Below are 17,045 nucleotides of genomic sequence, written 5' to 3'. Positions count from 1 at the left end.
GCCGGCTTGGGCAGAATGGGGAGTTCAGAGGGGAATTCAGATAAGAGAGTTCTATGCTGTGCTGTTTCATGATAAATAGGAACAAATGAAAACAAACAAAAATTAAAAAGCGATACCAAGACAAATTAGATACAGTCATAACTGGTCCAACTGGAAGCTGAAAACTCAAATACGCATTTGCGAGACCCACAAGGAGGCACTGACTATTTGGGATGGTGGAATTAAAATCAAGTATTTAAGGCATTCATTGCAAAACCCATTTTCTTGGGAATTATGAGTGTGTGTGAGGTTTGTTGGGAAGAGGTGCTGGTTAAGGACTGATGTACCTGGAATGAATTATTAGATTGTAAGAGGGCAAAAGAAGGCAAAGTGAAAAATTACATCAATTCTTAGAAAATCCCAGTACTAGAATTTCTACTTAACCAAGAAGGTTGTTTAAAACCCAGATATTGGCTAACCCAGTGGTTAGCAAACTCATTAGTCAACAGAGCCAAATATCAGCAGTACAACGTTTGAAATTTCTTTTGAGAGCCCAATTTCTTACACTTAAACTTCTTCTAACGCCACTTCTTCAAAATAAACTCACTCAGCCATGGCATTTTGTCAAAGAGCCACACTCAAAGGGCCAAAGAGCCACATGTGGCTCGCGAGCCGCGGTTTGCCTACCACTGGGCCAACCCAACTTAGAAAATATAGACATAGAAACTGGTAGCACAAGGAAATAATGGCCACCTCTGGAATCGCCTCAATGTGAAAGCTATGTGAAGGTTGGCAGACAAAGTCTCTCATAGCTATTCTTTTACTGACTTCAAGTCCAGTCTTGAAGTCTAATTGCTTAGTTTAGCAAATCTGCCATCTGGGCATTTTGCTACTATTTCTGGCTGTCCCCAACCTTGTACTGAAGGAGGGAAGAGGACATGTGCCCAACTCTTAGCCCATGTCTCTCTCCCGTGCCATGGAATCATTACCAACACCATCACCACCATCACCCCTACCACCACCAGCACCACCATCATCATCATTACCATTATTATAATCACCAACACCACCACCATCATCAACATCATTATCATGCTCATTATCACCAGCATCACCATTGCGATTATCACCACCATCATATCACCAACTTCATCACCATCATCATAGCTGATACTTATTGAGCACTTGCTCTATTCCTACCACTGTGCTAAGTGCTTCATGCTTTCTTAGTCAATGCTCAAAATATATGGCAAAATAAATGAATTTTTATTTCCATTTTATGTGTAAGAGGATGGAGGCACTTCCAATTCCAGATGGGCCAAACCACACGCACCTTGTTCATGGCTAAGTTGGCCCTTTCCCCATTTCTGCTGCGGGTTGGTTCGGTGCTAACTGTCCTCCAGGTCAGAGGTGAGGGTCACCTTCGGCTGGTCCTATGCCCTCTCCTGGACTGCCACACCAACTGTGTCACCACAGTCTGTGAATTTTGCTCCATAAATGATGCTTGAATTTATCTCCTTTTCTGCATCCAACTTTCACTGCCCTCAGCATCTCTGACCTGGTCTACTGTACCAGTCTATAACTGGTCTCTCACAGATGCAGGTCTGACTGTGTCCTTTCCATGTCTGAAACCCTCCAAAGGCTCTTCTACATGGACAGCACTGGCTTCACCCACAGCATAACATTCTAGTTCATCAATAGGACATATGTGGCTCTCAAGGTCTGGCCTCCTCAGCCCCACACACTATTCTGTTTCTCCCCTCTCCCCTCTGCTCATGTCCTGCCCTCTGCCCACACTGTTTTCTCCCCTCCTAGTCTCACTGTACCTAACTACTCTTCCTCTGGGAATCACTGAATGTGTGACCTCTGCAGGAAGCTCTCTCTTCCATGCTCCTAGGGATGCATTCAAACCTTCACAGGCCCAGATTAGAATGATTTGTTTTTATGTCTGTATTTCCCTTTAGGTTATGACTGCCTTCAGGCTTGGGATTGTGACTTATTTTTGAATCATTGGTGTCTAGCACGTTACTGATAATAATCCTATCTAATAAAGAGGGAATGTGCTAATTGACCCTTGCACTGTTGCAAAGATGGTGACACCCACAGAAAATAAGGAGGGAATATGCTAATTGGCTGCCCCACCTCAAATATGGCATCACCCACAGCCACAATATGGCAGTGTCCAGTCCCCTCAGCTGTACCGGGGCCGTGCACCTGCCTCTAGAGTCCCCCAGTCCTCTTAGCCCCCCAGCCACCCAGGGCCAGCCCCAGGCACACGCAAGCCTCAGATGGCAGCTGCCCAGCTGCCCAAGGCTGCCAGAGACTCAGGTAACCAGGGCTGGCCAAGGCTTGTGCTGCCGGCAGTGGCAGCAGCAGAGGTGTGATGGGGGCGTAGCCTTTCCCTGATCACTGGGTTCTCCCACCCCTGAGGGCTCCCGGACTGCGAAAGGGGGCAGGCTGGGCTGAGGGACTCCCTCCAGTGCAAGAATTTTCATGCACCAGGCCTCTAGTAGATCTTAATAAATCTCCATCAAAGGAATAAGCAAATATTTGATTGGAATAATTTTCAAGACTCTATGCCTGTAGCTTGGTAGCACTTGTATGCAGCAAAGCACTTTACCACAGGTTTACACTGTATATATTCACTCATCTTAAAAAACAACATTCACACACTGGCATCTACTATTCATTTAGGGTCTATTAATAGAACAGCTCCATGCCTGACGCTGAAAGTTATGCACACTTAAGGGGGAGGGGGAGAAGCCACACATAAATAAAAATGAATGAATTGGTTACGATGGGCTTGAGGTGAGAATTAAGTAAGGCAACGAAGGGGAAGCACTTAGCACAGAGTGTGGCACAAACCAAGTGACGCAGATGTTTAGTAAGGAACAGAGACGGGGAGTGGAGTGGGAGGCAGAGGAGGAAGCCAGCAGCCCTGGGCCCTCTCTGGCAGGCACTGGCAGCCCCTGCGGGAGGCAGGGAGGACCCGCGTAGGCTGTTCACACGAGGAAAGGCTCCTCTGAGTAACATGGGCTGAGAGGCACCTAGGATCTCCTTATGTCTCCGAGCTATGACAGGGGCCAGCGGTCTGTGCCGGTGCTCGGGCCAACGTCAGTTATTATCTCAACCCTCCTTCTCCCACAGCCTCTTCTCTGCGCTGGGATCAGCACAGTGTTTGCGTTTCAGACAATCAGCCATTGACCCAGCACTCACAGCTAATGGACTCGCCAATGGAGCCGATAATGAAAACATCGATCAACTGCAACATTCACGCTTCCTGCGTCTCTTCTTTAAAAGAAAGAGGCAAATCTCAATCAAACAAGCTCGTGTGAAGCATTTCGTTCAAATAAGTGGATCCTGGGTGAAGGTCCCAGTGCCACCAGGCCAGCCAGGCCTCCCATGCCCACGGCACAGCCACCTCTCTGCAGAGCCCACGTGGCTCCCGGAAGCCCTGTGGTCGCCGAGAAGGTGGGAGCCGGCGCTCCGGAAGGCAGGCCCCGGGCAGGGGTGGGACGGGCTCACACACGGAGGGTGCCCACAGACCTCCCAGGGGAGGCTTGGAGATTTGGATGGAGCTCCCCCGGCCCAGGCCACAGGGGTCCCTGCCTCGTCCCACAGCTAGAGGGACTGGGACACCCACTCGGGTGACTTCTGGCTGTGCCCCTCCACACCAGTGAGAGCCCCTCCTTCCAGAGCACTCTGGGGACCTGGGACTTCTATTCCTACCCCAGTGGCCCCATGCTCACCCTGACAGAGCCCCCACTTGGGAATGTGGAAAGTGAGGCTACGGGAACACCACACTGAGGATCGGCTTTCCTCCCAGGCCGAGGAGAGCAGTGTGCCCATGTGCCAGCCAGTGCCCTCGATGTGGCAATCCCAGCGCCCCACACCGTTCTGTCCCCCAAGCCCTCCAGGGAGGAGCGGGGAGTAAGAACCCCCCCGGGGGGGGGGGGAGAGGGAGAATAGGGAGGGAGGGAGAGGAGGTAAGAGAGGGGAACGGGGGGAGACCCCTCAAGGGCAGGTGCGAGGAGAGGGCTGTGCCGGGGAGGCAGGGGGCAGCGGCGTGTGTCACCTGACGAGTCACAAAGCCACAGCCTCTGGGTGGCCTGTCCACCCACGCAGACTCAACCCCAACCCCGGCACCGGCCCGGGTCCCGATTCCCAGAGGGTTTGCACCGAAATTACAGAGTGAGTTTAAAATTAGGTTTTCCTCCACTGCACTGTGTGTCAGACTCGGAAGCCCGTGACTACCGCCTCCCACCATCCCTCCGCCCTCCGTTCCGACCACATCCTCTCCTGACTGTGAGAGCCACATTTTCCCACGGCAAAAAGGGCCTTTTCAGGGTTTTCGGAGCCTCCGTGTGTGGAGGGCCTGGCGGGCTCCCTCGTCAGGGCCTCCTGTTCTGCTTGGGCGGGTCGCCTAGCGACACTTCCCATTGGGGGCTCTGCCTTCAGGACCCGAGCTCAGGGCCCCTCGCTCCTGTCCCGGGGGGCTGTCAGAGGCCCCCACGGGGGGCTGGCCGGCTCCCACAGACAGCTCTGAGGTCTCGGGTGGGAGATATCTGAGCTTCCTGGAACAAAGCGGCTCCCCCACAGAGCTGTGGGCCGGGAGCCCCAACACGTCCTCACACAGGCCTGTGGCCGCTGAGCCGACCACAGGGGCCTGTGCTGGGTGCCCCTCGAGTCCACAGCCTCCCTGAGGTGCCGGGCCAGAGGGCCTCTGAGGGGTCTGGCTCCAGCATTTGTCTTCTCCATCCGTGTGGCTGCCTCCTCTCCAGGCCACCGAATGGTCCTGCTGGGCCTCCGTCCACGCTGCCCTGCCTGGCGGCCCCACAAGCCAGGAAAGTGATCTTCAAGGATGTAAATCAGATCACGAGGCATCTTTCTGAGAACCCCACGCTGGCCTCTGGGCACTGTCAGCGCCAGGGTGCACCCCGACCTTCTCATCCTAGAGCAGGACAGGCGCCTCCCACCCCTGGTGGGTCCCTGCAGGATGTCGGGGTCCCCCCCCCCCAGCCCCTGCCTGCGCTGTTCAGGTCCTTGCGGCTCAGCTGTTGATCAAGACACAGCTGCTCTCCGGGGGCTGAATCCACTGCACCGACGGCGATGACGGATGTGCACATGGACGCGCCAGGCCCCTGCTCCCAGCGGCCAGCGCTTCCGCCTTCTCTCCCAGGCACTCACAGTTTCCACCGAATAACACCTGGGAGGAGGACAGAGGATGGGGGAGGGTCAGGTCCAAGACGCCAGGCGGAGGGGCGGTCGCGGGCACGGAGAGGCTGAGGCGGGTGTGGCCGAGCGCTCAGCGTGTGTGCACACTCGGAGTTCACTGTTTTCGTTGACTCCCCAGTGTGTGCTCACAGGCCATGGCCCCGCATGGAGCACAGCACAGCTAAGCGGGCAGCCCGGCATGTGCTCTGTCCTGGGCCCGGTCCAGCTCCGCACACAGGGGTGCTGCCTGCAGGGGTGGGGGTACACACAGGGGAGGTCTTCTGGTGCAGCCAAACCAGGAGGCAGACGGGCGGAGCCTCCAGGATGTGGTCGGGGGGTGCCCCTGGCGGTCGCCCAGGCAAGCACTCGGCACTTCGGGGTCCCCCCCGTGTTCACTGTCCTGGGGAAGGGCCTCCACCGCCGACTGACAGGCGCAGCCACTAAGCCGAGAGGGTTAAGTCGCTTGTCGGTGCCTCCCGGCTGCTGAGTGGTGAGGGTGGGAATCGGCCCAGGAGAAACCACGACCTTCCCCTGAACTGGTGCCTCCCCAGGGCCATTTTAGAGTTTCAATATCTGCACTTCTGACACTTGATTAATTCCTTTAAGACATAATTTTTGAAGTCCTGGGTCCGAGGCCCTGAGACTGAGGGGACGCACAGCTGCGTGTGGGGTCATGACTGAGGCAGGTGGGGTGAGGAGTAACTTCAGCCAGAGGAGGCTCGGGGCGCTGGGGGCAGAGGCACCTGCTCCCACGTGTTCTATGTTGTTGAGGGTGCTGTCCATGGGGTGCTCTCCATCTCCTCCAGAGAGCCCGTGTCTGTACTCAGCCCCAGTGAGCCGTCGGGCGGGGACGCCTTGAGTGGATTCTGTGGCCGCTGTTAGTCGACTCCATCAAATGCCCGGGGACTGGCTCTGGCCCCTGGATGGGTTGCCGCTGCTCAGGTGACTCTGGCTCTGGTCTGAGAGCCAGCAGGGAGCTGGCCTGCAGCAGAGGCCTCTGGAACCTTGTGCTCCTTAGATGTTGGGTTGAATCAGGCGCTGATGCCTCCTGCTGCCCAGGCTGTCGGAGCCATGTGGGCGCTGACGTAGATTCAGTGGAGCAGCAGCAGCGCCCACACGCCCGTCCCTTGCGCTGAGTCCCAGGCCTCTCATCCCTTCCCATGACGTCCTCTCCTCCACAGACCGCACTGGGCGGGGCTGAGGCCCCAGGTCCACGTGCTGGGAGCCAGGCGGCAGCACGGCTGTCCCTGGCTGTGAGGTGGGGCCCCGGGGAGCGCTGTGCAGGCTCCTGAGAAGCACGTGCCACGTCGGGTGTTCGGCCCATTGCAACTTCCAGGCTTCACCCAGCGGCCGAGCGGTCTCCGCCGGGGACCTCGGTGAGAGTGCCTGGCCATTCCTGCCGCTGACAGGCACAGCGTGGGGCTTTCCCTCTGTGCTGAGCCACCGGGGGTGGGGGCAGAGGAGGCAGGCGCTGGGCTAATCTGGGTTGGGTCTTGCTGGGTTGATGGCCTTCCCAGGTCACTTCTCATGATCAGCAGAACAAAACCCAAACCCCTAACTTGCTTCCCTGGCGCGTCCTCCTCTGGCCTCTGATTCCCCCAGCTTCACCCCACCCTGCACCCCCCTGTGCTCTCAGCACTCCATCCCCACCAGGCTCAACCGGGGGGCCCACGGAAAGCCAGCCCCGAAGCCGGCAATGACAGCCTCCTGCAGAAGCAGCACCCCCTCCCGCCCTCCCAGGCCCTACAACCTTCCTCCCAGCGTCCCCTTCCTGGCCCCGTGCTCTGTGTGGGTTGAACAACATCCACATGGAAACCGGGAATCAGAAAGCCCTCTCCGCATGCGCCACTGTTCACGGCCACGGGAAGACCCCGCTTTCTAAGGCAGGACCCCGCCCACCCACAGGAACCTGCCCACCCTGGACAGGCAGACCAGTGCCAGCCTGGACCCTGACCCTGCACTCCACAGGAAGACGGGGCTGAAAAAGGCCAAGTTGCGGGGGAGGAGGAGGCCAAGGAGGAGGCCATTCTCTGAGGACAATGGGCTTAGACCAGCCAAGGTCACGGTTAGGCTTGTCATGGCTTCGACTTGCCTACTGAAGCAATGCGGTCCCAACAAAATCAAGTGAGGGAAAGCCACCTCGGGACACGGCTCATTTGCAGTCAGTTCCATGGTTTGTCGAGCCACATGCCTGGCGCTGCCCCCAGGGCAGGGGACACCCGGCTCTTAAGCTCCGGGCCTTGCCCTTGGGAAACGGTTCAGGAGCACAGACTGAGGGGCAGATCACTCCAACGTGACGAGGTTAGAGGACAGACACACGTCACCGTGGGCCCGCAGACAACGCTCCTGGCCAGCTGGAGGGAGGCGGGTGGTGACCATGGCGACGTGACTGGCATCTTCACGCGTCTTCACTCAGGAACCCTCACACGCACCAGTGTAAACGACGGGAGGGCTCTGGGATCTGATCACAGGCCGCAGGCGAAGAACGGGGAGCGAGGAAGAAGCGGCATGGCTGACGGCCTCCGGGTGTGGTGTGGGACCAGAGGAAGAGGAAGACTCTCCTGTCACCTGGACGTGAAGTCGGGCCAAGATCCAGGGGTGAGCAGGCAGCAGAAGGGGAGGAGGGGGCCTCGGCGACTCCCCCTGGCTGTGTGGCTTAGTTGGTGCAGGGAGGTGGGGTCTCAGGTGTAATCCTTTGTGGGTCCTGGCTCCTCCGTTGCCATGGAGATACTCACCAATGGTGACAATGGATGGGATATAGCCGCAGCCAAATTCCGGCTCAGCCTTCACATTTCACAGTTACCTCTTCTAGACGCTGTCTTCACCCTCACCATCACGATGGAGGACATGCTGGGCTCTCTTTATTTCACAGTGGCTGGCGCTCAGACAGGCCTGCGTGAGTCTCCAGGCCGGAAGTTAGGGAGGATGGAAGCTGGTTGGGCAGGAACCCCCTCCACGTCCTGTTTGTTTCCCACCACACGCTCCCCGCCCTGTGAGCGGGCCGGCGGCGGGGCGTGGAGACTTCGTGGTTAACTCGGCTGAGCCAGTGTTTTCTGTGTCCAGAGTCTATTTTTCTCAAGCGTTTTCCAGAACGTGGCTCTCTGGGGAAATGATCTATCCAAACGGCCTGTGACTGACTTGGTAAACACAAGCCAGAAATAGTTAGCTAATGAGTTACCATCAGCGCAGTCATCCCTGCCGACAGGCTCACAGGGAGAGGGAAGTGCCGCGGCCGTGGGGCCCAGCCTCTCCCCGGCCCCGCAGGGAGCCAGGCCGGCCTGCCTGGGTGCGGTGTAAAGGGCCCTCCAGGTGGTCGGTGCGCTCCCTCCCTCCGCCTCCCCTGCCGAGTTAGTCCTGTGGCCTCGTCTCTCCCAGGACCTCTCACCTGGGACTCAGTCCTGGTGCTCGGCCTGCCTGAAAACCGGAATCTACCGTCCTCGGCATTTCTCCCTGCCCATGACCGCCATGCACCGGAGGCCTGCCTCCGTGAGTCTTCCTGCCGCCTGTCTGCCAGCGCCTGCTCTGGGCCATCCATAGCTCGCAAGCTGACTTGTCCCCCATCAAGAAACTGGATACATGGGCAGTGAGAAATGCCGAGGACGTGGATTCTGGTTTGCCGGCAGGCATTCCAAGCCGCTCCCCGCCCTACTCTTCCCACGAGAACAGGGCTGAGGGGGCACTGTCGCCTGTGGTGCCTGTGATGCCTGACCTGCCAGCCTTGTAGGCCCAGCGCTCACAGGCCCGTGAGAGCAGCGGCTCCTTCCCCACAGGCGCCTCGGCCCCGGAAACAGCCTAAGAGCCGAGCCCGTGCCCCTCTCCGGAGGACAGGCTCGCCGAGGAGGGCGTGTCTAGGCGATCCGCAGAACGGAGAGCCTGACCAGTGGAGGGCTTCTGGGCCCCGCCTGAAGGCAGGTGGGCCGGCCACGTGCCAAGTGCTCCTTATTTTTTAAAAAAACACAAAAACCAACAAAACAGATGTGGACTGGGCACGGGAGCAAGGCCGGCGTCCTAGTGGCTGGGATGCCTCAGCCAGAGCTGCTTCTGGGGGAACAGCCTAGTCCCAGGGCCAGTACTGTGCACAGGGGCGCAGGGGTCAGGACACATGGGGAGTGTGAAGGAGAGCGTGTGTGTGCGTGTATGTCTGCATGCGTGTGTGTGTGTGTGTGTGTGTGTGTGCGCGCGCGCACCTGTGTGTTGAGTCTACATTGCACAGAGCCAATGGTCCGGGAAGCAGGAGGTGGGAAGCACTGAATGCGACCCCAAGAGAAGCCATCGAGGGGTGACTGTGCCTAGGACATCAGCCGTGCCCTCAGCACTCATGCCCATAGCACCCGTGCCCACAGCACCCATGCCTTCAGCACCCATGCCCACAGCACCCATGCCAACAGACATGAGGAAAGTGGGGCAAATAAAAAGCAGGGACAGGGTGGGGCCAGCAAGTCCAGTGGGTCCGGCGAGCGGGACGATGGGACAGAAGCAGAAGGCCACCACGTGCCCGGAGGAAGGTGCCCTGTGGTCCCCGCTGGACCCTGTCCTCACACCGGGGCCTTACCACCGGCCGAGGGCTGCAGCGGGCACCCTAGTCACCCCCGCACTGTCCGGGCCACTCTGCCCCGGGCTGGCGGGAGCTGTGGACTCAGATGTCCCGTCGGTGCTTGACTTAGAGGCAGGCGTGCAGGAGTGTGCTTGGTGCGGGACAGGATGGCCTGTGGGACCCTCGTGGTCCCGCACCTGAGGGTGCTCTGGGAGCAGCGGGGACGGCGGGCCACGAGGCAGTGTCCCTCTCCTCGCCCCTGGGGCTGGAGGTGAGCAGACCAGGAGCTATTTTGGGGGTGATGCTCCCCAGCAGGCAGAACGGGGTCAGGGGCAGGGTCCCCAGGCCCAGCGACAGGAGACACAGAGACGACGGGACAGCAAAGGCAGCAGGCTGCAGACCTCGCTGCGGTCCCCGCCGGGAAGAGCCAGCCTGGGCCCTGAGCCACGTCTCCACAGGAGCCTCCGGCCTCCGTCCCTCTGGGGCCGCTCCGGATTGTGGGTCAGCCAAATGCGGGCAACTATCTAAGCAACATAACCACAGGTTTTCAGCTGAAAACGACATCTGGCACGAACATATTGTCTGCCTCTGAGAAACCACCCTGCCAGCAGGGTTTCACCCCCGGGCTATGATGAGTGGGAAACTCAAGTTCGGGTCCCCGACTCCCCTGGGGGCCTCCGAGCTGTCATTCCCCCGGAACCACTGCTGGGACGGCAGTGCCAGCCTGGTGGCCTTGGAGATCCCTGTGTACCTCTCCCCACAGTGGCCCTTCCTGGCCCCTCCATGAGCCAGATGTGTGACCGAGGGTGACCTAGCCACGCGGTGCCTCAGTTTCCTCGCCTGAGATGGGAATAAGGACAGGAATACCCGCTGCCCTGAAGCCGTTAAAGACTTGCACAACATCTCACCTGCCTCTCCTCACCCCGGTGGCCTTCCTCCTGTCCCACCCACAGTGATAGGCCTGTCCGCACCCCCCACACCTCGACTGTGCCTCAGGAAGCCAGCCTGGTTTCCAGGGAGACCAGGAGAAGCTGAAGAGCTGTCCTCAGAGGCCTTGTCACTGGCCCTGACCTTGGCTGCGCAGCCCCCTCCGCATGCGGGTGCCCTGAGTCCGGCAGGCGGAGTCGGTGGTCTCTCTCTGACTCCGGGCACCAGCCGTTATCTTTCTCCCGCAGCTGAGCTGACACACGTGGTGAGCGGTCATTGGCTTCTCCCTGTGCTGGGCCAGGCCCGGCTCACAGGGGCCCGCCCTGCCTGCTTTCCGCACCAATGCGGTGAGCCCATCGCCCATGCACGCTGGCAAGGAACTCGGCCGGAATCGGTCACTTCGGACGCCATGAGGCTTGGAACTGAGCCTCCCAGAGAAAGCTGAGGGATCCCCAGTTAGGGGGGTTGGAGCAGGTGGCCCCACCTAGACCCTCGGCTGGGTCCCTCGTGTGGCAGAGCTGTGGTGGCTGAGCACAGCGGGCCTGGGAGGACTCCGGCAGAAGCTGGAATGGGACCGAGGGGTTCAGGCCTGTGAGGCTGGGAATCAGGAAGCTGCCAGGAGGGCATGGACTGGCGCACAGTCAGGCTGGGGCGGGCCGTGCCCTGAGGGTCCCGCTGTGGGGAGCAGGGACCAGCGTGAACTGTCAGCCCTTCTGCCGAGTGAACCCAGAGCGGGGAGGCCTCTGCGTGTGGACACTGCGGCCTGCAGACAGGGTGTCCTGACCCCGGAAGGTCAGGCCTGACCTCTGTCACATGTCCCCCGATCGGTTCTGCCCAAGGGCTGTGCCTCTGCTGTTTTCTGTAATCAGGCCCCGATTTAGGGACTTGGCCAGAAAAAGGGATGCTCTCCAAACCAGCAGGCAGGAGTAGCAAGGGTGGGGCACACCGGGTCTCCCGTTTGTTCTCTGCACCCCGACAAAGGAGCCTTCGCTTTAGGGGCCTGGCTGTCTGGTCAGGTCGAGACGTGTGATATGAAGAGTGACCCCAATGAGAGAGAAAGCTGGCCTCTCAGACGTGCCCAAGGCTGCCTGTCCAGGGCCGGGCAGCTGTCACCAGCAAGGACAGCCTGGCGGGCACCCTGCCACACCCACTTTGGTTCTCTCACTTCTGTTCCAAGTAACTGGGAATATCGCTCCTTTTTGGCCAACTGAGGGGGGGGGGGGGGAAGGTCCTGACATAAGAGGCCTCTGCACAGGACTTCTGAGGCAAGGCGACATCAACGTCCACAGCCCAGTCCCTGGTGCAGAACAGCCTCCAGCATGCGCAGTGCCGTCTCATTCCCGGCAATATGTGAAGTCTAAGCGCCACGGGAATCTTCCCGAAGGCTAGTTCATTCCCTGTGTTCCATCTCTGTTTCCCTCTGGCTACATTCCCTCCGGTCACTGTGATTCTGCCCAAGAGAATATAAATTGTGTTCAGTAGGTTGCACAATCCAGGTTCTCAGAGGCCTGATTAATGCCAGGATCCATGACTCAGCACGGCCTGCCCCGCTGTCCTGCAACCTCGTCTCCGGAAGCAGCTGGGTCTCATCGGTGCTGCTGCTTCGGTCAGTTCCTGGGGGCAGCTTGCCACAGCCTGCCCTTCCCTTCGGCCTGGTCGGCCCCGCCTTCTGCCTGCATTGAGGGACGAGCTCTGATTCACTCATCACATTTCTGTTCTATTCGTTCTCACAACCCGGACACACATCAGAGAGGCCGTGAGTAATCAATGTCAGTGCAAGCCCAAAGCAGGGCTCTACAAGCCCAGCCCCCCTTCTCTTCTGATCTTCACCTCTTTCTCCGACCCATCAACAAGCACCAAACTCCTCAACTCAGGCTGTTAAGCCAACAGTCTGACAAAGCCCAGGAAAGAACCCTCTGGAGCAAGCATGTCAAACTCAAAGGCTGACACAGGCCACATAAACAAGGCATGCAGCCCGCGGGCTGCGAGTTTGACATACTCGCTCCGGTGCCTGGGAGGGCACCTTCCCTGAGAGCTGCCCTCCAACGCCTCTGGACCAGCTCCAAGGAGAGGCATCGAGCAAAGGCCTGGAGGGGACTGCATTTTGGGGTTTCACCGGTGAGGCACAGAATACACACTTGCTCCCCATCCGGCCTCTGCTTCCCGCAGATGCCCCCCAGTCTGGAGTGGCCAGAGACACAGTGCTCTGTGACCCCAGGAGGCAGATGCTGTCCAGGCTCCTGCCCTACGCCAGGACGGCTGGCTACCAGGGGCCCAACCACCCCGATTCCCTGAGTGCTCCTCACATGCCAGGCCCCAGACCAAGCCCTCTCTAGTCACCTCATTTCATCTCCGAAGCCATCCCAGGAAGTACATACTAGGGTAATCCCCATTTCATATGTGGAAACTGAGCCATAGAGAGGTGATATAACTGACCCAAAGTCATATCACTAGTAAATGCCAGAGCGGGGATGTGAGCCCCAGGTAGTAGCCTCTAAAGACTGTATTCTTAGAAAACCCCCTTAAACGCACTGCTACATACCCTTCAGTTAGAGAGATGAAGGTAAAAACAAAATATTTTCTAATTAAAAACGGAGACTATAGCAACTGCCACCTTTGGGAAAGACTGGATGTTGAGGCCAGAAGGCCCAGGGTCTATGTCCCTGCTGTGGTTCCCTCAGGACACAGAGGGAGGTGTTGAAGGTAGAAAAGTGAGTTTTTATTTCCTTCAAACTGTGCCTTCTGCTCGCGTGGGGGAAACTGAGGCAGCCAGCAGCCACACCCTCTATTCATCTCCACATCATCCCTGTGAGTAGGTGCCCAGCCCCCACCCTGCCAGCAGAGCGGCAGGAGAGGGAGGCAGCCGGCTGGCAGCACGCACCTGTGGCTGTCACAGACTAGAGGTTCCTGTGTGGAGCCATCACGCCGGCATCCTGCCATTTGATAAAAACCACCTGTGGAACGGGCTTCGCTAGTGGAAGCTTTAGCATCCAAGGATGCATCTTTTTATGTAAAAGGCTAAGCAACTGTCCGACTGTCCGACCGGCTGGTAGCTGACACGCACTGACCATCAGGGGGCAGATGCTCAACACAGGAGAGGCCAAGCTGTGGTGACTTGGCAGCAGTGGTTCTGGGGTGACTTGGGTGACGCACCCTGGAACCAGAGAGGAGGGAGCCTGATTCTGAGGTGTGTCACCCGAGAACCACCCTCTCGCAATCTGGGACCCCTTTGGGGATGTCAGAGAGCCAGTTTCAGCCCAATCTTCACAGGCCAAACCAAGGGACCCCACCTGCCAGAGACGGCCTTCTAGCCATGGCACGGCGCCAGGTAAAGCTGGCTGGGGAGGGACTGCAGGAAGTGGTTCCAGAGCGTGTCCAGCCCGTCTCACCCAGTCCCACCCCATGGCCACGAATCAATGTGCACGAATCCGTGCACCGGGGCACTAGTAGAAAACAAAAGCCTTGGACACAGGAACTGAAGGACACGTGGATGCTGAAACACAGGTGCATCTTATTTTGTCACCCTAATTATACCTGCTACAGGAGCCACGCCTTTCTTCTCTGCGTTTCAACTCCCTCCCATGCCCCCTTTCAGTTACTTATCCGTTAGGCACCGATCTGTTTCTCATTATTTTATCTGTGCCACCTTCTCTCACTGTGCTCCTCCCTCCTCCTCCCTCATTCCAGGAGTGAGGACGGGAGCAGAGGAAGGAAGCAAAGGGCCGGGACAGAGTCGCCAGGGGCTCGAGCCCTGATGACCGTCAGACATTGGGGGGTGGTCCTGCAGGGGACCTTGGGTGCGGCCACATCTCTCTGATTGGGTGCGGAGAACAGGGGTCAGTACTTGAGCTCGTGTCCATCGCGACAGCTCGCAGGGCCGATGTAAGGAAAATGCTTGCTCAGCTGTGAAAAGCTACACACATGTGAACCTCCGTAACAGCAGGAGGGGAGAGTCTCCACTGAACCCCACCACCAGCCTGTGAGCCAGGAGGCCTGGGCCTGGGCCTGTCCACCCCCTGCCCTGAGGGCACACGGCTCAGGCTAAGGGCAGTGGCAGGACCACGCCCTGTGGCAGACGCACAGATGCGGCGAGCATCCCCTGGCTGCTTAGCCGATGAACAGTAATGACTGAGTCTATGTGGTGGGTGATGGGTGTCCTGGGAGCCATCACGGATGCTCCTCTCTTAGACGCATTTAAAGATCTCAACATCAGAACTGCAGGCGGAGCTGGAATGAAGTAATGGGGGAGGGGGCAGTTTCATGGGAGGAAAATAAACCAAAGCATGCGGGGGGGCGGGGGGGGGGGGCGCGGAGGAGAGACATGCTGTGAAGACTGATGGGCACTGGCCTTTGTGAGAGCACGAACATGGGGCACCTGCTCAGCCAGGCCAGTCCAGGCTCTGCTCCTCCGCCCCCCCATCCCCCCAGCCGCCCGGGATATGAGCGGGGCGCGGGAGTCAGGGGGTAGCTGCAGCAGTGGGGCTCAGGGTCCCTGCCTGGATCACACCTCGGTCTGTGGACCTAGAGCACCCCGGGTGCTGTTAGACCATCAGGAAAAGCAGATACGGCATAAGCTCTGCAGTTCCGCTGCTGTCAACCCCGCCAACTCCAAACTCAGAGGAGGTAGGCTGCCCGGAGGAAGGCCTCAGGCCACGTGGCCCTTCCTTTTTGCAGTGCACACGATCTTTGAGGGCCAGTAGCTTGTCCCTGAGAAAGGACCCGTAGGCTTGAGAAGCCAGCTGCTGAGCAAACAATGCACCGAGCAAACCGCCTTTCCCACAGGAAACGGGTGGGACGCTGCGGCACAGATGTGGGAGCATCTGGAAAGCCCCCACAAGCCCCCACATCCGTGGCCCCTTGCCCGTGCCCACAGTCCCGGCTCCTGCTTGTCTCTTCCTGTCCTAACGGAAACCTCTTTCTTAGGGATACGGAGGGACAACTTTAGTTCTCCTGCCTCCACACCCACAAGTCCTGCTGCTCCTCCCTCTGCACTTTCTCCTGCACTACCCTCCTCCCTCACCCCTGCACCAAACACACACACACACACACACACACACACACACACACACCACGACAGTTCAGGTCCCTGTCATCTTGCATGTGGCCTCTCCTTACTCCAATCCATTCCAGAAACTCCTGCAGAACAGCCCCTTAAGCACAGCCCTGACCATGGCACCCACTGCTCAGCAGCCTCCATGGCTCCCACTGCCGTCGACGGTAAAGACAACTCACAAACCTGATGGTCAGCCGCCTCCTGCTGCCTTGTCCTCTGATCCTCCTGATCACACTGCGCCCTCTGCTCGGACACCCGGAGGCAGTGCTGCCCCGTGCCTGCCACCGAGATCTTAGTCACCCTCAGGCCCAGCCAGACATCACCCTGCCGGAAGCGCTTGCTCACTGCTGCCTGAGCACCTCTTCCTGGTCTGGGTATGTCCACGCCGCATTCTAGTAGTTTCTGTGCGTAAATGTCCCTCCACCAGAACGTCCCACCACGAAAACGAGCTCTGCCGTGCACCTCTCTGGCTCACCTCGCACAGCGGCGAGCACGCCAGAAGGAACTCGCTTGACTTGCAGGCAGCGAGCATGGACGGCTGGCCGCCTGCCGGGTCAGGCACAGAACGCACGGTTTCTCTCCTGCGTCTACATAACCACCGTCCGCTCAGAAAAGGCCACAAAGTTACACAGGCTGGTGAGGATGACCGAGACGTCCTGTGAGTCATGCGGTGGTCCTCAATGTGGGGGAGGAGGGGAGAGAGACAGTTCTGCCCCAGGAGACACTGGGCGGCGTCTGGGACACGTCTGGGGGTCACACTGGGGGATGCTACTGGCATCTAGGGGACAGTCTGGCAGGCTGCGAAATGTGCTCCAATGCCCAGGCCAGCTCCGCCCGCCACCCCTTCCAGCAAAGAATTAACGATTTGGGCCAAAATGCTAACAGTGCGACTGCTGAGAAGCCCCAAACAAACGTAAAAGCCATATTAACCCCGTGACTCAGATGAAGATACTGAGGCTCAAACAAGGCAAGTGGCCGCTGAAGTGCAGAAATGGGCCCAAACCCCAGGTTCCCTGAGGCCGTGCTCGTCCTCTCAGCCTCTGTGTCCCTCAGTACAGCTGCCGCCCCGCCGCTCAGAGCCCCAGGCAGACCCTACCGGCGGTGCCGTGAGGGAACCTGGCAGACGCCCAGGTGACAAGGATGTGGGTCCAGACAGGACACCCACCCGCTGGAGGCCAGGGTGCTTTCCCTCCAAACTCAACCGAACAGCGGGAGGCGCTGCCTGACGCCGGGCGGGCAGACTGCGCAGGAGGCGAGCAGCCCTCCGCCATGCTGGGAAGGACGTCTGGACAGGAACAGCCCCTCTCTTCCCCCGCCCCCCGCTGGGTAACTGAACCC

At 58.8% G+C, this 17,045-nt stretch overlaps 1 protein-coding gene across 3 annotated transcripts in view; it reads right to left on the bottom strand.

Annotated features, from left to right (window-relative positions):
- FAM78B (family with sequence similarity 78 member B) overlaps positions 1 to 17,045 on the bottom strand; it is a 46,445-nt gene that overhangs the window by 10,974 nt on the left and 18,426 nt on the right. The gene's annotated exons all lie outside the window — the stretch shown is intronic.

Source organism: Pipistrellus hanaki, assembly GCF_964339955.1.
Source record: "Pipistrellus hanaki genome assembly, chromosome: 18".
NCBI classification, from domain to species: Eukaryota; Metazoa; Chordata; class Mammalia; order Chiroptera; family Vespertilionidae; genus Pipistrellus; species Pipistrellus hanaki.
This window is presented reverse-complemented; position numbering and strand designations above follow the sequence as displayed.